The 18,491-nt window shown below is 39.7% G+C and overlaps 1 long non-coding RNA gene across 1 annotated transcript in view; it reads right to left on the bottom strand.

Moving 5' to 3' along the window:
• Positions 1-248: 248 nt before the first annotated feature.
• Positions 249-18,491, bottom strand: part of LOC145722483 (uncharacterized) — a 54,916-nt gene continuing 36,673 nt past the window's right edge. The window contains exons 2-3 of the long non-coding RNA XR_014146786.1: positions 13,191-13,290; positions 249-540 (exon numbers count right to left, since the gene is read on the bottom strand). This is a non-coding gene — a long non-coding RNA (uncharacterized LOC145722483). The remainder of the gene's footprint in view (positions 541-13,190; positions 13,291-18,491) is intronic.

Below are 18,491 nucleotides of genomic sequence, written 5' to 3'. Positions count from 1 at the left end.
AATCTGAGATGAATGTCTGAGCCCTGGATAATACCTTTACTGATAAGAACAAGATGTGACTGTACAGTGACAATCTTAACTGCCTCAAATGACAATTTGAAAGAAGAGATTTAAAACATTTTGAGTAATGGCAGCATCTCTGGAATAACTCTCAAACATACTAACTATAAGACAAACACTGAATTTTTATGCATACAGTATAGTGCTATATAGTTTATAAAACATTTTATATACATTATATTACTCTCTTCTTGTAGGAATTCTGGATTATCAACTGGGTTTGAGTAACACTCACCTCTCGTGTTAAATAACTGATCTCTAGGTGTCTTCTAGTTCTAAAAGTCTGTGATTCTTTCGTCCGTACCTCCATCCTTTCACACTGTACTGTGGTTCATTACTTTAGAATAGTTCCTTGTGATCTATCTGGCTGGGGACCTTCCACCGTGAGATGGGTATCCAATATCTTCTTTCCTGGGGTGACGAGCAGAGACTGAAGTTGAAGTCCAAGGTGAGGGAACTCCCCTGGGAATGTGGAAGGGTCTGAAATGTCAAGTTCACAAGATCAAGTAGAGCTAGAATCAGACTCAAAGAAAAATGCTGGCTAGACAGAGTAAAGAAGTTGAAGAGGCAGAACCTAGAAAGTTACCTGAAGAAACAAGATTTCTTTTTTTGGATGCTAGAGACAGAGCCCAGAAACCATTAGAGTGATAAGCCAAAAGTGTGAACAATTTTTATTTTATTTTTAAGATTTTATTTATTTGACAGAGAGAGACACAGCAAGAGAGGGAACACAAGCAGGAGCAGTGGGAGAGGGAGAAGCAGGCTTCCCGTGGAGCAGGGAGCCCTATGCGGGGCTTGATCCCAGGACCCTGGGATCATGACCCGAGCCGAAGGCAGATGCTTAACAGCTGAGCCACCCAGGCACCCCTGAACAATTTTTAAAAATTGGCTTCCCCACCAACCAAGCCCATCAGTGGTTAAACAGCAAAAATAAGAGAAAATGCAGCTCTGTTGTAAACCTTGACCTCGTCAGCTTTTCCAACAGTAGCTCATTCTCATAAGAAAATGGAGAGTGTTTATCAAATAGGAAATCTTTGACGTTCTATCATGATTTCCTGATAAAACATGTATTTACAGTTTGAAATTGTATCTCGATGTTTTTGGGCCTTTGTCCCTATCAAAAATAACCTATTTATAAATCCAATTATTAAGATTAAGTAAGATTATTAAGATCTAAAAAATCTCTCTTCTGTAAAAATGTATATGTAGTAAAAATTAAGAGGTGGTTTGTTTCAAGACTTTGCTGCTCATCCCAGAAAATTAACTGGAGAGTTTGAGTATCTCATAGGCACACAAAGAGATAAAGCAGCCTTTGATGACTTTGACTACACACACACACACACACACGCAAAGAGAGAGAGACACACACAATGGGGATGCAGGGGCAAGTAAATTGTGAGAACATTTCTAGGAGTTCTGAGTGTGACAGAGCCCCTCTGCAAAAACTTGTACTTTAGACCCAAACCATTTAACTGCCATGATTAGAATTTATGCCTGTATTCAGCAGACTGTTCCAGGTGGGATGCAAATACAGTGGATGAAATTAGGTACAACTCATGGGTAAAAGAAGTTTTGCTAATCATCTGTTTTAGTTTTCTAGCTCTGCTTTGGTGTTGTTTTCACCCCTGAGCACGTTTAGTAGCCGTGTTTCAAACTAATCTAAAAACTGATTTTGCCTGTTTTCCTGTTTATTTTTCAGTCTTTTTCTGGAAGGTTTCTAAGTATCTAGGTGTTTTTCTTGTCAGCCATATTCCAGAATTTTAGCATCAATAAGTCTGCTTGCAGGCCTTTTTGCTTTGCTGCTGTTGTTTTCTTTCCCTGAACAAATTTATAACATTAGGTCTCACTTTATCGAGAAGCTTTATTTTCCATCTGCTCTCCATTTTTGCTCTATTATTAGGCTATGCTTCTGGTATTCTGATCCTGCTTCATTTCCAGGACTCTAGTTGACGTCAGCAGGGAACCTAGGCAGAGGAGGAGAGCATAATACTGGGCTTGGCTCCACAGACTGTTTTGGGAAAAGCGTCTGGTCTCTTGGAGGTGGGACTTCCGTTGGATGGACCCCCTGTTCTTTTCCTACAGACAGTGGAGCCTCTGTATCATATTTAATGCAACCACTGGTACAGGATGATGTACTTGCTCAACCACCCAAATATATTGACTTTCTGTTAAAAGGCTTTTAACATAAATTTTAAGAGATTAACAAAATACATCACAGACTATTGCTGAGAATGCAGCAATTTTAACTATGTTTCTCCTCCATTGATTTTAGTTAATATATTTTAACCACCCCCTTATTTTACTGTACCTTTTAATTTGTTATTCATTTGTTTGAAACCAGAACTCTGCTGAGGCGCTCTGGACCCACAGGAACTGAAATAGTTTGCCTTCATTATCTGGTAGACCTGCTCGAGTCTGTAGCCCCTGACAGAAACCACAAGACTGTACAAACTGGCAACTGTGGGTTTGTCTGTTCTCTATTGATTCTATTTCTGGAAAAAAACATGAACCAATGGGTGAACCATGTGACTGTACAACTTACCCAAAGCTCTCATCATCAGGGGTATGGAGACCTTTTGCAGACAGGTCATGATGGGACTTCAACACTTTTCTGTTTGCCTTTCAACCATGGCTTTTGAAAGCTTTGACTTGTAAGTTTAACTCCTTATATTCTGAAATATGAAACTGCTATAGCATTATGGTATTTTATAGCATGTTATTTAAATTTGGTCACACTGTCCCAAACATCTAATGAAATATATAATATAGACTTGATATGACTTTGCTTATAAAACATCTTAGTTCTTTCTTCCAGTGTGAAGATTACAAGGCAACTCCACCATAAACTTTTAAAAGAAAACAATATTCACATACTTTTCAGACTATATTGCATGTATAGTTTATATAGCATCTGATCTAGCATTTCCTTCTCTTGAGCTTTGGTACTGGTGTTAAATACCAATGCTCAAGTAAGTAGGATGCATGACTTCTCTGTGGTATGGAACCCTGATGAAAGGGTTCTGGTTTTGGCTCTAATAAGCTGTGTGTCCTTGATCTCTTCCTTCTCCATTACATGTCAAGATCTCTAACGCCTGTTCTAGTTTTAATATTCCAAGTGAATAAAAGCCCTTGAAAACACCAGAGAGATCCAGGTAGTGGAGAACACATCCTATTAAAGACATACACACACACACACAAACTCAACAGAAAAACCAAAATAGCTCCCCTCTCCTCCTCCCCCAACAATGACAATGCAGCCATCTGTTGGACGTTCCATTTCACTTAGCAGCTGCTCTCAGATACAGAAATCTGCATTCCTCTGGCTCGTGCTGGTATGCATGCAGCATGTGTGGGTACTAGCATTTGACTCTCCCACCCAAAGGAATGGCTTTCATTGAATAAAAATGATCACAGAAGGTTTCTTACTCTCCCATCACATATAATGCCTTTCTCCTGATAATAGGCATTTGGAGCTATCTCTGTTCCTCTGTGTATTAAAATAAATTCTCTTAGAGATATCCACATCAAACAGTCATCTAAAATTAAAGAGAACAACCAGGAAACGGCTTCAGTGAGGCTCTTGTCTTGCCAGAAACTTCCGCTTTGAAAGAGAATGGAAGAGGTTGGGATATAAAGTTCCATTCTGCTTTTATTTTGTCAATACCCCCAACATTGCACTTAAGCACTGAGAAATGGTGTTGTTTAAAAGGGAACCAGGAAGCTTTCAAAAGCAGCATTAATGTTACCATCAAACTGAATGAAAATATGTAAGATGAGTCTCCAAAGGGGACAGAAAAGTGAAGCCCTTTAAATCCTCTACCTCCACCCCGTTGCCTCTTCTCCAGGCTGAAATTTTGTCTTCTGTGTGGTATATTATATAAAGTGGTATATCATTTAAAAAGAGGCACTTGGGTTGGGGGTTGGGAGGAGCCGCAGTTATAAACAACAACAAAAACCTACAGGCACTGTAGACAGAGAAACTTGGGTAAAATTGGATCTGCTTTTGAGTACATAATTTAGGACATTTGTTACAAGATTACTGTGGTTTTCTATAAATGTTAGTTTGCTGTATTATTTTCCATGAACTACTTTTCCAAAATGCAGAATATTTGGCCCCCCAAACATGGAAGCAGTAAAGCTCAGACGAGGCACTGATTCATGGGGAGTCACTCAGAAACAGCCGGTCAGCCATCTGCGGCCCCAGAGTCCTCTTATTTTTACTTTATTCAGCTAATTCTTTATGTAGAGGGGAAGAAGATGCATCAATCCTGGGAGAAGAGCATGGCTCATGTAAGAAAATGATGACTAACTCCTGCCCGAGACTGGTATCTGGTGGGCTGATGTGCTGATTTGGAGGGGCGGCAAGTTTCCTACGTGCATTAGGCTTTCAGCTCTTTACTACATGTGCATTATTTTCTGTGCATCCTGTTCTTTGGGAAAAGGAAAGAAATAATGATTTGCCATTGATTGTTTTGTGGGAGTTGTTCCAGATTAGAGCACCCTTGAGAGCCATAACTTGTCTTTTCAAGGCAGGCAGAAGACCCTGCAGAATCAAGGATGAGCCTGAGAGTCAGACCTGTGTGTGTGTCCACTTATCTCTCAAATGCCCCTGAATTAGACCTTTTAAGTGCCCTAGATGCTGTGGTCAAAAAATGTTGGCGATAAAGGCAATGTCTGACATAGATTAAAAGATAAACCATGATTCAGTGCCATAATCATGTAAGTGAAAAATGCTGAGTAAGTATTTAGGCACTGCTGTTTTATTTTACATTTTGACATTACTATCATAAAGTTGTGGATAATTCAATCAGAATAGCCTTTTGCCTCCCAGAACAGGTAAGAGGGCCTTGGTGACAGAAGATGGAAGATGGATGGTTATGGTATCCCTTCCTTGTGTTACCCAAAGCAGTTCATTTGATGATAGAGCCAGATGACTGTGTGAGAAGGAAAATGTTCTTCTAATTCTATGAAGAAGGCTCTTTGGTGCACAGGTATACGCTGCTCATAGGTAGGCATAATCATAGCTTAATCAAATTCTTCTGTGTTTCTGGAGACCACTTTTGCCACACCTTCTAATATTTTCCTTGAATCATCAAAATCTTTTACTTATTCTCCCCATAAACATGGGTATATGTGTGTACGCACACACACTGTGTGTAAATGAATATCTTCCTTATTTTTTATCTTAGCTTGTTATCACTAAGTTTTTTAGTTTCCTTAATTACTTCTACAACTACAATATAAACCTTAATTTTTTCAGACTGAAAAGTAGAGAAGATAAACTTCTGTGCATTTAACCCATGTAACATTATTAAACCCAGAACATGATTGACTGATCACCTTTAATTTTTCTGATGTGTAACCATGAAAAGACTCTAGGACAGTTGACTAGAACAAAAGGCAAATGCGCTTTTAATTGAAAACGCATACAATTTTTAAAAAAGAATCGGAAAACCATCTGTACTGTAAACTTTTGTGTCTCTTATTCATTCCTGTTTACTCTGCTATTCAATCCAAATAAAGATTGTTTCCACCTCAGCAACACAAAAATCACATGGACTATCCTTCAGGCTGTCAGTCAGAGGAAAGATATACATATGCCCAAAGTATACACTTGTGCTTGTTCACAGTGTTATTTGGGGAAAATATGTTGCATGTTCTCCTGGCTCTCCTAGTTTTACATTTTGAATTAATGCAATTTATTCTAATTTATGACAACTGTTTGAAAGACTTGCTCTCCATTTTTCCCATTTATAAAGAATTGTTTACAGAAAGAGGGAAAAGCAGGAGGGAAAGTAGGTTGCTTTGCATAGTCAGGTGTAAGAACTGAGTGGACTCTGTCTTGGAGTCAGCATTGTGTTCCAGGGCTGACTGTCAGGAGGTCTTTCGTAGCACCCTTTTCTGCATGTTTGGAGATAGGAATGAAACTAAGGAGAACCTTTCTTCTTCTAAAAGAAAGACTTATACAATTGAGTTAATTATCTCCTCCTTCTCTCTTGTTCTCTCTTCCTGTATTTATATAGCAGCTATCACCATAGTACCTAACACGTTGATAAGAGTGCTATTTTAGGAAAAAAAAAAAAAAAAGGAAGAATGAAAGAAAGAAAGAAAGAAAGAAAGAAAGGAAAAAAAAATCAAGGCAGGGGAAAAAAACAAACCCAGATTCTTCCTTGTGCTAGTATAAGGCTCCTTTAAAAGCCCCAAATCATGGGGAATCGCCATGATTTTAGAGGTCTTTTAAATAGCTCTGAAAAAGAGGGATTGGCCTCACTGTACCTAGAACAGTGCCTCAACGTAGTAGGTATTTAAAGAATACTTACTGACTGGCATCACTAGTAGCTATTCTTCTCAAATTCCTTGTTTAAAAACAGTCTCATCCCCAAGTGCTCTGCTCTGCCTTGCTTATTCTAAAAGGACTGCATGCTGGAGAAGGAGCTCAGACACAGAGACGATAGCTCATCGTGATTTCAGAGCCCATATAGGATCTAGGTCTCCCTTTGGGCTTTCATGAAATTCTATTGGCCTATGGTTCTTATCCTGCTAATTATATATATGCACAAAGTGGCATATGGATACATATAACTTCAGCTACTAAGATCCTTAAAAGAAGTCCTAAGTCAATAGAAACTAAGACTTATTAATATGTGCCAGACATTGGTCTCATCTCATTTATATTAACTCAATTCTCATAACATCTCTGGGAGGTGTGTCTTATTATCATCATCATCATTTTACAAATAAAGGAGCTGAGTGAAGGAGAGGTTAAGTAGTCCATGATCCTATAGTTAGTAATGACCAGTGAAAGGGATTTGAACCCAGACAGTCCTACTCTAGTGTCCAGTGTTCTTAACTACCACACTGTGCCTCCTCTCTCTCAAAGTACTTATCAGTTCTGTTCTGGATCAGAAATTAGGGCTGGGAACAAACTTTTAGGATTATATGATTTTAGGGCCTATCTCTTGCCAGTACAGTAATGATCTGCTGAACCTCAAATCTAATCTAACCTCAAGGTTGGCAGCTGACCACAAGACTCCCAAGTACTATCCTAAATTATCCTTCATTTATGTGATTTAAAAATGTTTAAGCAGTGCATACTAACCTGTGGAACCCATGGCCTTACACTAAAGTCATGCATTAATTAAATAGCCATTTACTGAGCAACTACAATGTAAAATTACTGAGGTAACAATGAGAAATCATTTTGCTTTTATGGATATATCAGTCTATTGGGTGGGAGGAAATTAAACACATAATTTTAAATGTTGCTTAAGTATGACTGGTGGAATCTACACAATGTTATGGCATCAAGGAAGAAGGATTTTGATGTGTGGATGGTGGAGGTTAGTGCAGACTAGGGATCAGGCTAAGGCATGTACATGGAGATCTATGTTCTTGAGCCTAAGTCTTAAAAAACTGATAAAGATTTATGTAGTAAGAGAACTAGATGAGGACAGTCTAAGAAGAGGAAGCAGTTTGTTCAAAGACTTGAAGATATGAAAGATAATGCTGTAAATATGGCATAGCTGGAATGAGGTACCAAAGTGATGAGAGATGGGCTAAAACGGTAAGCAGAGATCAGACCACAAAGGACCACCTGTGACTTCTATTAGGTAAAGGTATGCCAAGATGATAAGCAGGGCACTAGTCTCATCAAACCTCTTTCTTGAAAATGAGCTCAGAAGTTGATGGCCTGGAGGAGGGTAAAGCTAAAGAGAAAAGAAGCAGGGAAGGAATCTTCTAGAGTAGTTGCAGGACCCTAAACATATTATAACATTTAGTACTCAGAACAATCCTATGTACAAGATATTATCTCCATTTTATAATTTTTTTAAAAAATCTGGGAATTGTTGAGTAACTTGTGTAAGATCTTGTAGCAAGTAAGTGACAGCTGTTTTAATTTCATATCAGTTGGACTCCAAACCCTACCCACTTCCCACTATATCATGCCATCTATTTCAGTGTCTTAAAAAAAAAGTCTACACTCTTTGAATCACTCCGAACTTGACTGCGCTGTCCAGATTCTCTTTTCTCACCCTGCCCGTACGTTCTCAGCCTCTTCTGTTACGTACCTTCCTCAGCCTTCCTCTCGGTGCTTCCTGGTGCTCACTTCTGTCTGCAGCACTCTGCTCTTCTCCTCCTTCCTCTCTGCCCATCTCTCTCCCTGACTAGAGCCTTCTTTCTGAAGCAGTCCATACCTTCCACACATCCCATGCAGGCACCTGGGAACCATCCTGCCCCCTTTGTCCCTCTAACACTCAACAGTGAAGGTGTCCCCATGTCCTTTTGTTTCCAGTTTTAAGTATTTCTCAAGCTCCTTTGTTGCAGGTTTGGTTAAACTGATCATCACTCCTACCTATACGACTGCAACAGCATTTAAACTAGTACTTAACTACATCTGGATAGTGAAGTGATGTTTCTGAGTAGAAATCTGACTATACTACTGCCCTGTTTAAAACTTTTTGTTGGCTCCCTATTAAAAGCAGAACAAAATATAATTTTCTAAGAACGATGTACAAAGGACCCCCAGATCAGGTCACCAATTCAATCTCAAACCTTATTTCCTGTTGCTTAGCACACTGTCTGGCAATAATCACTCAATAAACATTTGTTGGATGAATGACTGAATGAAACTAACTTGCTTAAACTGACATATTTAAAAGAATTAGAGGTACATGTGATCTAAAATAATAACTTCATTTTTTCTCAGTTGCTATCCCAAGGTAGCTAGTGATACTTAAAATATTTATAAACAAAGCATCAGCATTGACCAGTTAGAGTGGACACAGGCTGGGTGTCCCTCTTCATGTGCGCTCTGGCTAGACGTCTCGTTAGTGGGTAGGTTTTTATTAGTGGAGAGTCCCCTCAGTTGAGTTACTCTCATTTATAACAGGCAGAACAGCTTCTGCACAGAGTTCTCTGACTTTGGATATTATCCTAGAAGCCTCCTTTCACTCCAGCTGGCTTCCTCTCTGAAGCAGCTGAAGGACCAAGAGGGTGGAAGTAAGATTCATAGATGGAATCTGGGGCTTTAAAAAGAGAACAGCTCCTGTGTTCTTGGTGGATGTGAAGGAGAGAGGAGCACCGCCCTTCACATCTGCCCTGCTCTCCCCACAAAAGTTCTGCAGAAAGACCTTTGAGGGTACACATGGAACTCCCCTTCTTTTGGAACCCTTCCCTTTCCATGGATTTTTCAGTCTCTGGCCCACTTTCCTCCCAGTCTACTTGTCTCTCTTTCTCACCTTTTTCTGTTACTTACGAGTGTTTCTGCCCATCCCAATGCCTTTTTCCTTCCGCTTCCCTCCTTCTCCTCTTCCACAAACCATCCCCATTTCCTTAACTGAATAAAACTGTAACCTTGTTTACTTAGCATTTTCATTAAATAAATTTTTAACACTTAAGGATCAAATAAATATTGCCTTTTGTGATTCCCTTTCTCACAAAAACAAAGTCAAGCCAAAAAAAAAGTTGCCTTTTACTCGTATAAAAAACCTTGAATACATCAGTTTTTTGTTCTAATGAAGCAGTGATTTATTGAACCTAAAAAAACCCCTACTGTGGTCTGAGTGCTTCAACAAATAAGGCAAATGAGAGACTGGTACTTTTAGAAAGGAAGAGGGTGAAGAGGAGGAGAAAAGTGGAAGAGGAGAATTTCACAAATCAAAAGTTAAAAAGGAAGAAAAAAGAAAAGAAATTGTGCCAAAAAATAAATAGCCTGTAGTGAGTATACTGTCTCTTTGGTTCACGGTCTTGACCTTCTCGGCATAGGTGGAATTCCTATCCAGCCAAAGGAAGACTAGCCAGAAGGCCAAAAATCACATGTGGTTTTATTCATTAATTTTTTGAGCACCTACTACGTACCAGGTACTGTTCTAGGCACCTGGAAATCGTATAAGAATAACTTATGTTGTTGATCTTTTGCATTTCTTTTTATGTTAAGAACATGTTCTTTTCAGGGGAACATTTATTTTGTCAGCCTCCCTTTTTGTGAGTTGCTTTGTGTGCCAGGCAAAACCAAAGGCAAGAAGTAGGTAAAAAGCAAAAGAATAAAATCATGCACATAAAAATCTTATAAAGATTTGTATTCAGTCTACTGTGGAGAGAATGTTCAGCCCCTTTCTTATTGTGTTTGCATCTGTTTCCTTATCCCCAAAGGGAATTAGCCGAATAAACCCCTACTGTACCTGGTGGAAATAACGCACAGCGGCAACTTAACTTGTGAGGCTGGATATTAATGCTCATGTATAGGAGTTAAATATAGCACAAAGCGAGTGTGTCAGAAGGGAAAAACAAAGCAACTGACTCCACACTGCAAGGGGTGGGGTGGGGGAGGCGAGGAGATCATACACTTCAGCACCAGGATAAACTGCAAAAGTGGTAAACTGGTAAGAGGAGATTGTAGTGAAGATTTGGAACTGAGTTCATGCTAACCTAATATCCTCAGTGGCAAACCCCAAGGATACTTCCTAGATGGGTTTGAAGGAGGGTCTGGAACAGAGAGAAATCTGTGAGGATGTTGATGAATAAGCAGGCTCAACAGGAAAGTTAGGATTCTCTAAGTTTTCTGGTTCTTTTCCCACTTCAAACAGGAGATGGGTACTAAGTCCATACACCACTGGCTACAACCAGTAGCAGTATATGCTGGTCCTATAAATCTACATGGTTCCCATTGCCTGACTGTTAGATACCACTCTGAAAAACTTTGGAAGTGCTTCATGGGCAATGGCTTAAATGAAGGAGGCTGTTCTGAGAAGTTGATCCATGGTCAGGAGATTTTTGCCTACAGCCATGGAAATTCTGGCTTCAAGATGTACCCCATCCTTTCCTTACGACACCGTGTGATGTATGAATCAAAGCACCAGATGGGGAGTTAGGAAAACTGTGTTTAAGAAGTGATTCTTTCATTACACATCCATGTCATCTTGAAAAGTAAACTTCTCAGCATGTTGTTTGTTTATTTTCATTTCTATAGTAAGACAGTTAAACCAGATGACCTCTGTTGTTCTTTCTGGTTCTGACATTCCAGATTCTGGGTAGGTTAATTTAAAATGCCCCCACTTATGACCAAATGTAGAAGTTGTGGTGAATGCGTCATCCACAGGGGACGACAACATGGCCATCTGTGCTTGGAGCTTGCTGTGGACGAGCCTAACCTTCCTCAAGACACTGATCATCTCCTTCTGGGAAAGATTTTTTCCATAAATCAGAAGAGCTACCTCTATACCTGAGTGCAGCTGAGCGAATCCTACCTCTTTAGTTAACTGATACATCCCCTGGGCTTAGAACAGTCATTGGCACTTACTAAGTGCTCAGAAAATCTTTGATGAATGAGTAAAATAATTATCTCCTGGGAAACTGATACCTAAATGGGACTTAAAAGGCTGTAGAGGATAAGGAGCACTTCTTTCAGGGCATGCAATACTGAGTGTAACTGAGGATAAGAGCAAGAATTCAGTGTTCAAATCTTGACTCTTTCACTTATTATCTTGCTGACCACAGGCAGATTACTTAATCTTTCCAAGTCTAATGCTCTTCCGGGGAAAGTGGGGTTAAAATGGTATCTCCCTCATATGGACATTGTGAAAGTTGAACAAGTACTGACTAAAGAGCCCAGTGACTAGCAAATAATAAGTTGTTAATAAATATTTACTTAAGTCAAGTTTGAATCTCTCCTTTAGGGCAGGACCAGAGCAGACAGTGATTTGAAGGGATAGAAAGCCAGGGATTAGCATGTGCTGGGCAGGGTGTTAGGCCATGAATAAGTGAGGCTGGGATGCACGGGTAGGCCCAAGCCTTAGAAGGCAGGTAGGTAAGAGGCTGGGGAAAAGGCAGAAGATGTGCCTTGCTTGTAGGTAGACTCTGAGGCTTTCCATCTGAGTTAAAATAGCAGGAGGGGGAATAGGGAGTTAATTAAGGAGAGAGCACTTCAATTTAGAGACTCTAGGGCCACCCAAGTTTTACTCTGATCATGGGTTAAATATCTGGTAGGCATCAGAAATTAATTCCAAGTTGCACCATGTGAGATTGACAGCACCCATATGCATTCTGCTTTGACACCACCGGCTCAGAAAGTTAAGTTGGCTGTAGAGACAGTTGATAAAGAAACTTGGCAGGGGCTGGTAGCAGAGCTACAGAGAAGAAATAAAAGCAAAGAGAGGAATAAGGAGAAGAAAATGAAGCTAAATAACACTGACCACAGGAAAAAAAAGAAAAACCTAAACATTAAAAAATGAGTAAAAGGCTTATTTCTCAGATCCAAGAAAGTTTATCTGAGGCAAAATAGGCTGATCCAGTGCCTAAAGAATTTTCATCTGTTTCCAAAGGGATTAGATCTGGGGCCTGCAATGAAAAACAAGCCACCTCCTTCCCCCACCTACTTCTCTTGGTTATCTAAGAGGCTAGAAAGAGTGATCATATTAAAACAGGATGGAACAATGCTAATATTCTCCAAAGAGTCCACAGGTCAAAGCTCAAAGAGAGACCTTAAAAAGAAAAGTGACATCAAGAATTACCTGAAGCAAACTGCTGGAGAACAGAAAGCAGCAGCAAGCATTATGGTTTAAGAATAGAGAGCTCAGGGGTGCCTGGGTGGCTCAGTTGGGTTAAGCGACTGCCTTCGGCTCAGGTCATGATCCTGGAGTCCCAGGATCGAGTCCTGCATCAGGCGCTCTGCTCAGCGGGGAGTCTGCTTCTCCCTTTGACCCTCCTCCCCCCTCTCATGCTGTCTTTTCATTCTCTACCTCTCAAATAAATAAATAAAATCTTAAAAAAAAAAGAATAGAGAGCTCTGCCAGTGTAAATGGCCCATAGGCATATTCTGTCCTCATACTGGGTAGAGATCTGCTGAGCACTTGCCACAGAAGAGATTCTGAACATGGAGTGGTGTGATGGTACAGCCCAGGTGGGTTCCCACCAGGAAATGCAAAGTAGGGAAAGGCCTTGAAGTCTGGGGTGTCCACTTTATAATATAAACCTCACAAAACCTTGAGGGAAGGTAAATGGGAACAGGAATGTGGGAATCCAGATAGTGTATTCCCTAGGGGTGCCCTGCTTTAACACCAACTGTCAATCTGGACTGCTATTACAAAATGCCATAGGCTGGGTGGCTTAAACAACAAACATTTATTACTCACAGTTCTGGAGGCTGGGAAGTCCAAGATGAAGGCATGGGAAGATTTGGTGTCTGATGAGGGCCTTCTTCCTACTTCATAGATGGCCAGCTTCTCACTGTGTCTGCACATGGAAGAAGCAGTGAGAGAGCTTTATGGGGTCTCTAATATAAGGGCACTAATCCCATTCATGGCGGCTCTACCCCATGACCTCATCACCTCCCAAGGCTCCACTTCCTGATACCATCACACGTGGGGTTATGATTTCAACATATGAATGTGTGGGCGTAGACACAAACATTCAGTACATAACACTACTTTAACCATTTCATTGTTTTAATTCTTTGAACTTTTCCCTTTCCCACTTTGAAACCCTAAGACATCTAGATTATCAACTAGAATTTTTTATAGGCCCAGATATTCTTTATATCATGTGACTTGCCTTCCTGCAGGACTTCTTGTAACATTAGATGCCACCCAACTGGTATGACTTGTGAGATGCCAGTAACATAAGTCACTCCATGCGACTGTCAGAATGGAGCTATTTTCCTTGTGGTGCCACACTTTTGGAATTCTCAGCCATGAGCCCAATCTTGCCAAAAATTTGCCTGATAGACCTTGGGGCTGAGATCCAGAACACAGGAGAAATAGGGCATGACTAAGGTCTTGCATTTGAGTGATTGGTGGAAAATCTTAGAAATGATCTAGATCAATAATGATAATGGTGGGGGCACCTTTATGAGTTCAAATAGAAGATTAAAATTATAAGACAAGTTTGTCCGTAATTGTCCTCAAATTTGTCAAATCTGGTTGTAATAAAGAACAAACCAACAGTAGTCTGAAGACTTGCCTACTCATCATGTTGGAGGAGACGCCCAACACTCAGTGTTTCAAGTTGGTCTCTTGCACAAAAGTCACAGTGGTGACTTAGACATTCTTTGATTAAATTAAATTAATGCAGGTAAATTGTTTTCAGGATATAAAGCAATCTAGAAACTGATTTGAGATCTGAGAACCATTTTTGTTTTCAATTACAGTCACTTATTTTATACAGGTTTATAAAGTTGACTCATTTACTCACTAAAAAATTTAAATAGTTTACTATAGGAATAATATAATTAAAATAAATAAAAATATTGAAAGCATACTTGAATGTGTTATTTTATTAATTTTATAGTGAAAGTTTTTTTTCAGCACCATGGAAAATCTGCAGAGCACAGTCTGGGGGCTATGATTTGACCAAGCAAAGGATTGGTATGATTTGAAGGGGCAGTGGAGAACAGAATATTTGTTTGGCTTAAATTGGGCAACTTGATTTAAGAAGCACCAGAACAATACACAAAACTACATATGCCATCCAACCCTGTCAAGAAATACCATTCCAATGCTGCAGAGCTGTGCCAATTCAACTCAGAGTGCCATCTTCAGCCAGCTTCATATGGCAGTGAAGATTCAGTGAAGAGTCAAACCATTTCCAGTTTCCTTTAATCCCTGGGAGATGGATTTAAGAGGCCAATGTGCCTTTTCCACATTGCTGGGAAAATAGAGAAGCAAGCACAAGTCTTTGTGATTGCTGCTAACTTTATAATACTAGCAGCCATCAGGAGCAAGTATCTTCAAATATATACTGATTTTTATTGAGGATTGCAAACTTTCAGATTCCAATTCTTTTTAAAACAAAGGAAGACAATGAATAATGAATAGCAACTTCAGAACAGGCAAAGCTAATTCTATTTTGAGGCTCCAGTAGGTATTCTTTGGTGATGTTTAGGTCAGGCAACCATTGTTGAAAAGTTACAGTCACTTCTTGCAAGTTACTTTTCTATTTAACCAATAAGGATCCTGGAGACTTTATTATGACAATATGATGGATTCTGTGTTCCACCTTGAAAGGTCTTACTGCATGGCCTCCAGAAGATTAGTGGAAAGGGCATTTATTGTCATTCAGTCTGTTCACTAGGGACCATAATAAAATAAATTCAGTGTTAAAATCGAAATGAATACTTTTGATTTTTGTAGGCACAGCCACAGACCTCACTTCAGCCAGAAAGCTGGGGCATCCTCAACCTTTTCTTTCTAATCCCTTGAATTTAAATAATCACCAATCCTGCTCTGACCTGCTTCCTAAATTGCTCTTTTTCTTCTCCCTTCCTCTCCATCACCACCACCATTGCCCTACTTTGAGCTCTCCACATTTTTTCTGGAATGTTATATTGGCCTTGTTGGTGTTCCTAACTTTCTGTTCACAGCAATCCAAATCAGCTCAAATACTATCGGCAGTGCTGATTTTCTAACATTCCTATCAAATAATATTAACCGTCCCAATTAAAAAAAAAAAAAACCAATAATGACAATTACGGTAAACCCAGAAACAAACTCCAGTGGCTTCCTATCACTTGTCTGATTCTTCACAGGACTTTCAGATAAATTCACATTCTGGGCCCTGCCTATCTTGCTAGGCTCATCTGCTGCCATACTCCCTCATGTTTCCAGTGCACTAGCCAGACAAAACTATTTGCAGTTCTCTAAACCTGCTAGGGTTCCTCATGCCTCTATACAAAACATCCTTCTTTAGCCACACTGCAAACTCATCTCTGAATCACCATGAGGAGAGCTGCCTGCCAACCAAGAACACCCTCTTTGAAATATTATGTAAGAGATAAACTTCATTCATATTTGAGCCCTTATATAGTTTTGACTCCTTTTGCTACTGTAGCCTGTCTTGTCCTAAACTGCACCTGTGTATGAGTTAGAAAAAGGTGTTCCTTCTAGGGGCGCCTGGGTGGCTTGGTTGGTTAAGCCTCTGACTCGTGATTTTGGCTCAGGTCATGATCTCAGGGTGGTGAGATCAAGCCCCGAGTTGGGCTCCGCACTCAGCTGGAAGTCTGCTTGAGATTCTCTCTCTCCCTCTCCCCTTCCCCCTGCTCTCTCTCACATGCACACACACTCTCTCTCTCAAATAAATAAATAAATCTAAAAGAAAAAAAAGTACAAGGTGCTTTTCCTAGAGGGTGCATAGCTTGCCTGTTGGAGGGAGTGAAAGAATGACGCAACCCCTTCTGATAGGTTCTAGGTAGATTGATAAGAAACTCTCCCCTTGATGGCAACACGGAGTCACATGGCTTCACAGGCAGAGGTTGGGCTAGATTTTAGCTTTCATAGACTCATACTTTAGAGTAGTACAGAAATTTCACGATCAAAATCAGTGGTCTAGGAGTGCCCAGTGTGTAAGAGGAAGGACTTTACTAGGATGTACAAAGATGAAGGACATATGGATTAAAACCTTGAGGAGGTATAAATAAGAAACTATAACTTAGAGGGCAATGTAATAAGCTATTACAAATGTACAAGTCATGGAACCTCCAAGGAGGGAAAGAGTACTTACAATTCAGAAAGTTTTATGTAGAAATTTGCATCTCCGCTGGGCCTTTTTTTAAAAAAGATTTTTAAGGTTTATTTATTTATTTGAGAGAGAGCATGAGCACGCACTCATGCAAGTGTGGTGAAGAACAGAGGGAGAGAAAGAGGGAGAGAAGCAGACTCCATTCACTGAGCACGGAGCCTGATGTAGGGCTGATTCTCATGACCCTAAGATCGTGACCTGAGCTGAAATCAAGAGTCTGACGCTTAACTGACTGAGCCACCCTGCTGGACCTTTAAAGTTGGTAAACTTTGATATTCAGAAAATGAATATCAGAGAGCACAAGAACATTCCATTTAGTTGGAAGAGTGTGGGAAAAAATCTTAAGGTGTTAAAATGTACCGTTACTTATCTGGGGTATGAGGGTGGAGGAAGATGAGAATGGAAAGATAGGCTGGAACCTTTTCATAGGGGGATCCACTGGATTTTAACATGAATGTTCTAAGACTCATACAAAAATGGTTTTGAAGGGAGTAGCCTGGAGATACAAAAAACAAGTTAGGAAAGCTACTGGAATTATCTGGCAAGAAATAAAGAGAATCTGAATTGGGCCAGTGGCGGTGGGAAGAGAAAGAAGGGAGTGGATTTTGGAAGAAGACTTGAATACTTGATGTGAGGGAGGACAGTAAGGGACAGAGAATATAGGGTAGTATCTAGAGGCTGGGTGCATAGAGGAAAGTGATAGGCTTAACATACATTGGGATGCCATGAAAAGGCACACGTTTTTATAGAAGATGAGTTCAGTTTTGAACTCCTTGAGTTTGATTGGATCCATATACAGAGACAAGTTTTATATCTTGTGTCCATCTTTAGGTTGTAAATAGCAAACACTTAAAAAGCTCTTACTGTATTCAGGTACTACTCTAAGCACTTTAAACATATTAACTCAATAAATATTCAAGCAACCATGAGGTAATTACTAATATTGTCCTCATTTTACAGATAGTTGATATGCTCAGAGTAGCTCAGTTAGGAAGTGGCAGAGCAGGGATTTTAACTTAGGAAGTCTGACTCAAAAATCCATGTTTTGAACTGGCATGCTACACTGCTTCTTATAAACTCACTTATGGAAAGAAGACTTTAGAAAGCAACAAAGAAAGTATAGTGCAGATTGCGGATGTTTGGGACTATTTCTAATAATTATTACTAATCCAAATTCTTTTAGTGCCTTTTTTTCTCCTTAGTTGAGCATTAAGCATCTTTGGAAGCTTCCAGACCAATAAGGTACAATTTAATAGATAGTCATCTTTTCCAGATAGAAATATGCTTCTGAAAAAATTATACAAAAATATATGGGAATGCAGAAAAAGGGAGGATCTGGTATTAGGTTCTATCATAAGCAGAGGTGATTTCTCAAAAATATTAACATGTTAGTGCCCCATGAAGAAAGCCAGAATAGTTTGTCAGCCTGGGCTCTCACTCTTAGCCTTGTTCTTTATGGTTGGCCTTTAGCCAGAGAAAATCCTTCCAACTGATAGCTGTCAACTGTCACAGGTTACAGATTAAAGTGACAAACTATTCAGGATGATGGATAAAAATACTACAAACTCTGAGATCCTAAGAAGAATCCCTTATAACTAGAATCTCAGCAGTAGGAGTAGATGTCCATCTCTCATACCCATTTCCTGGAACAATTTTGGCTTTACTGTAGCATGAATGGTTGGAAATAGTTCATTAATAATACTTTGCAGTTAATCTGGACTTTTTAACTAGAGTTTCTTCTCTTGTATATCAAATTGAGAGACATGATGTATAGGATAATAGCCCAAATCTGTCATGCTTTCTTCATATCCTATCACATTTCCAGTGAGAAATGACTGGTAAATTAATAATAGTAAACTGACATCTATATGAGGTTTGGGATGTGAACAAATCCAGTCAGGAGGATCAGCTGGGTGACCATA

Source organism: Leptonychotes weddellii, chromosome 7, assembly GCF_054177405.1.
Source record: "Leptonychotes weddellii isolate Sample4059 chromosome 7, ASM5417740v2, whole genome shotgun sequence".
Lineage (NCBI taxonomy): Eukaryota > Metazoa > Chordata > Mammalia > Carnivora > Phocidae > Leptonychotes > Leptonychotes weddellii.
This window is presented reverse-complemented; position numbering and strand designations above follow the sequence as displayed.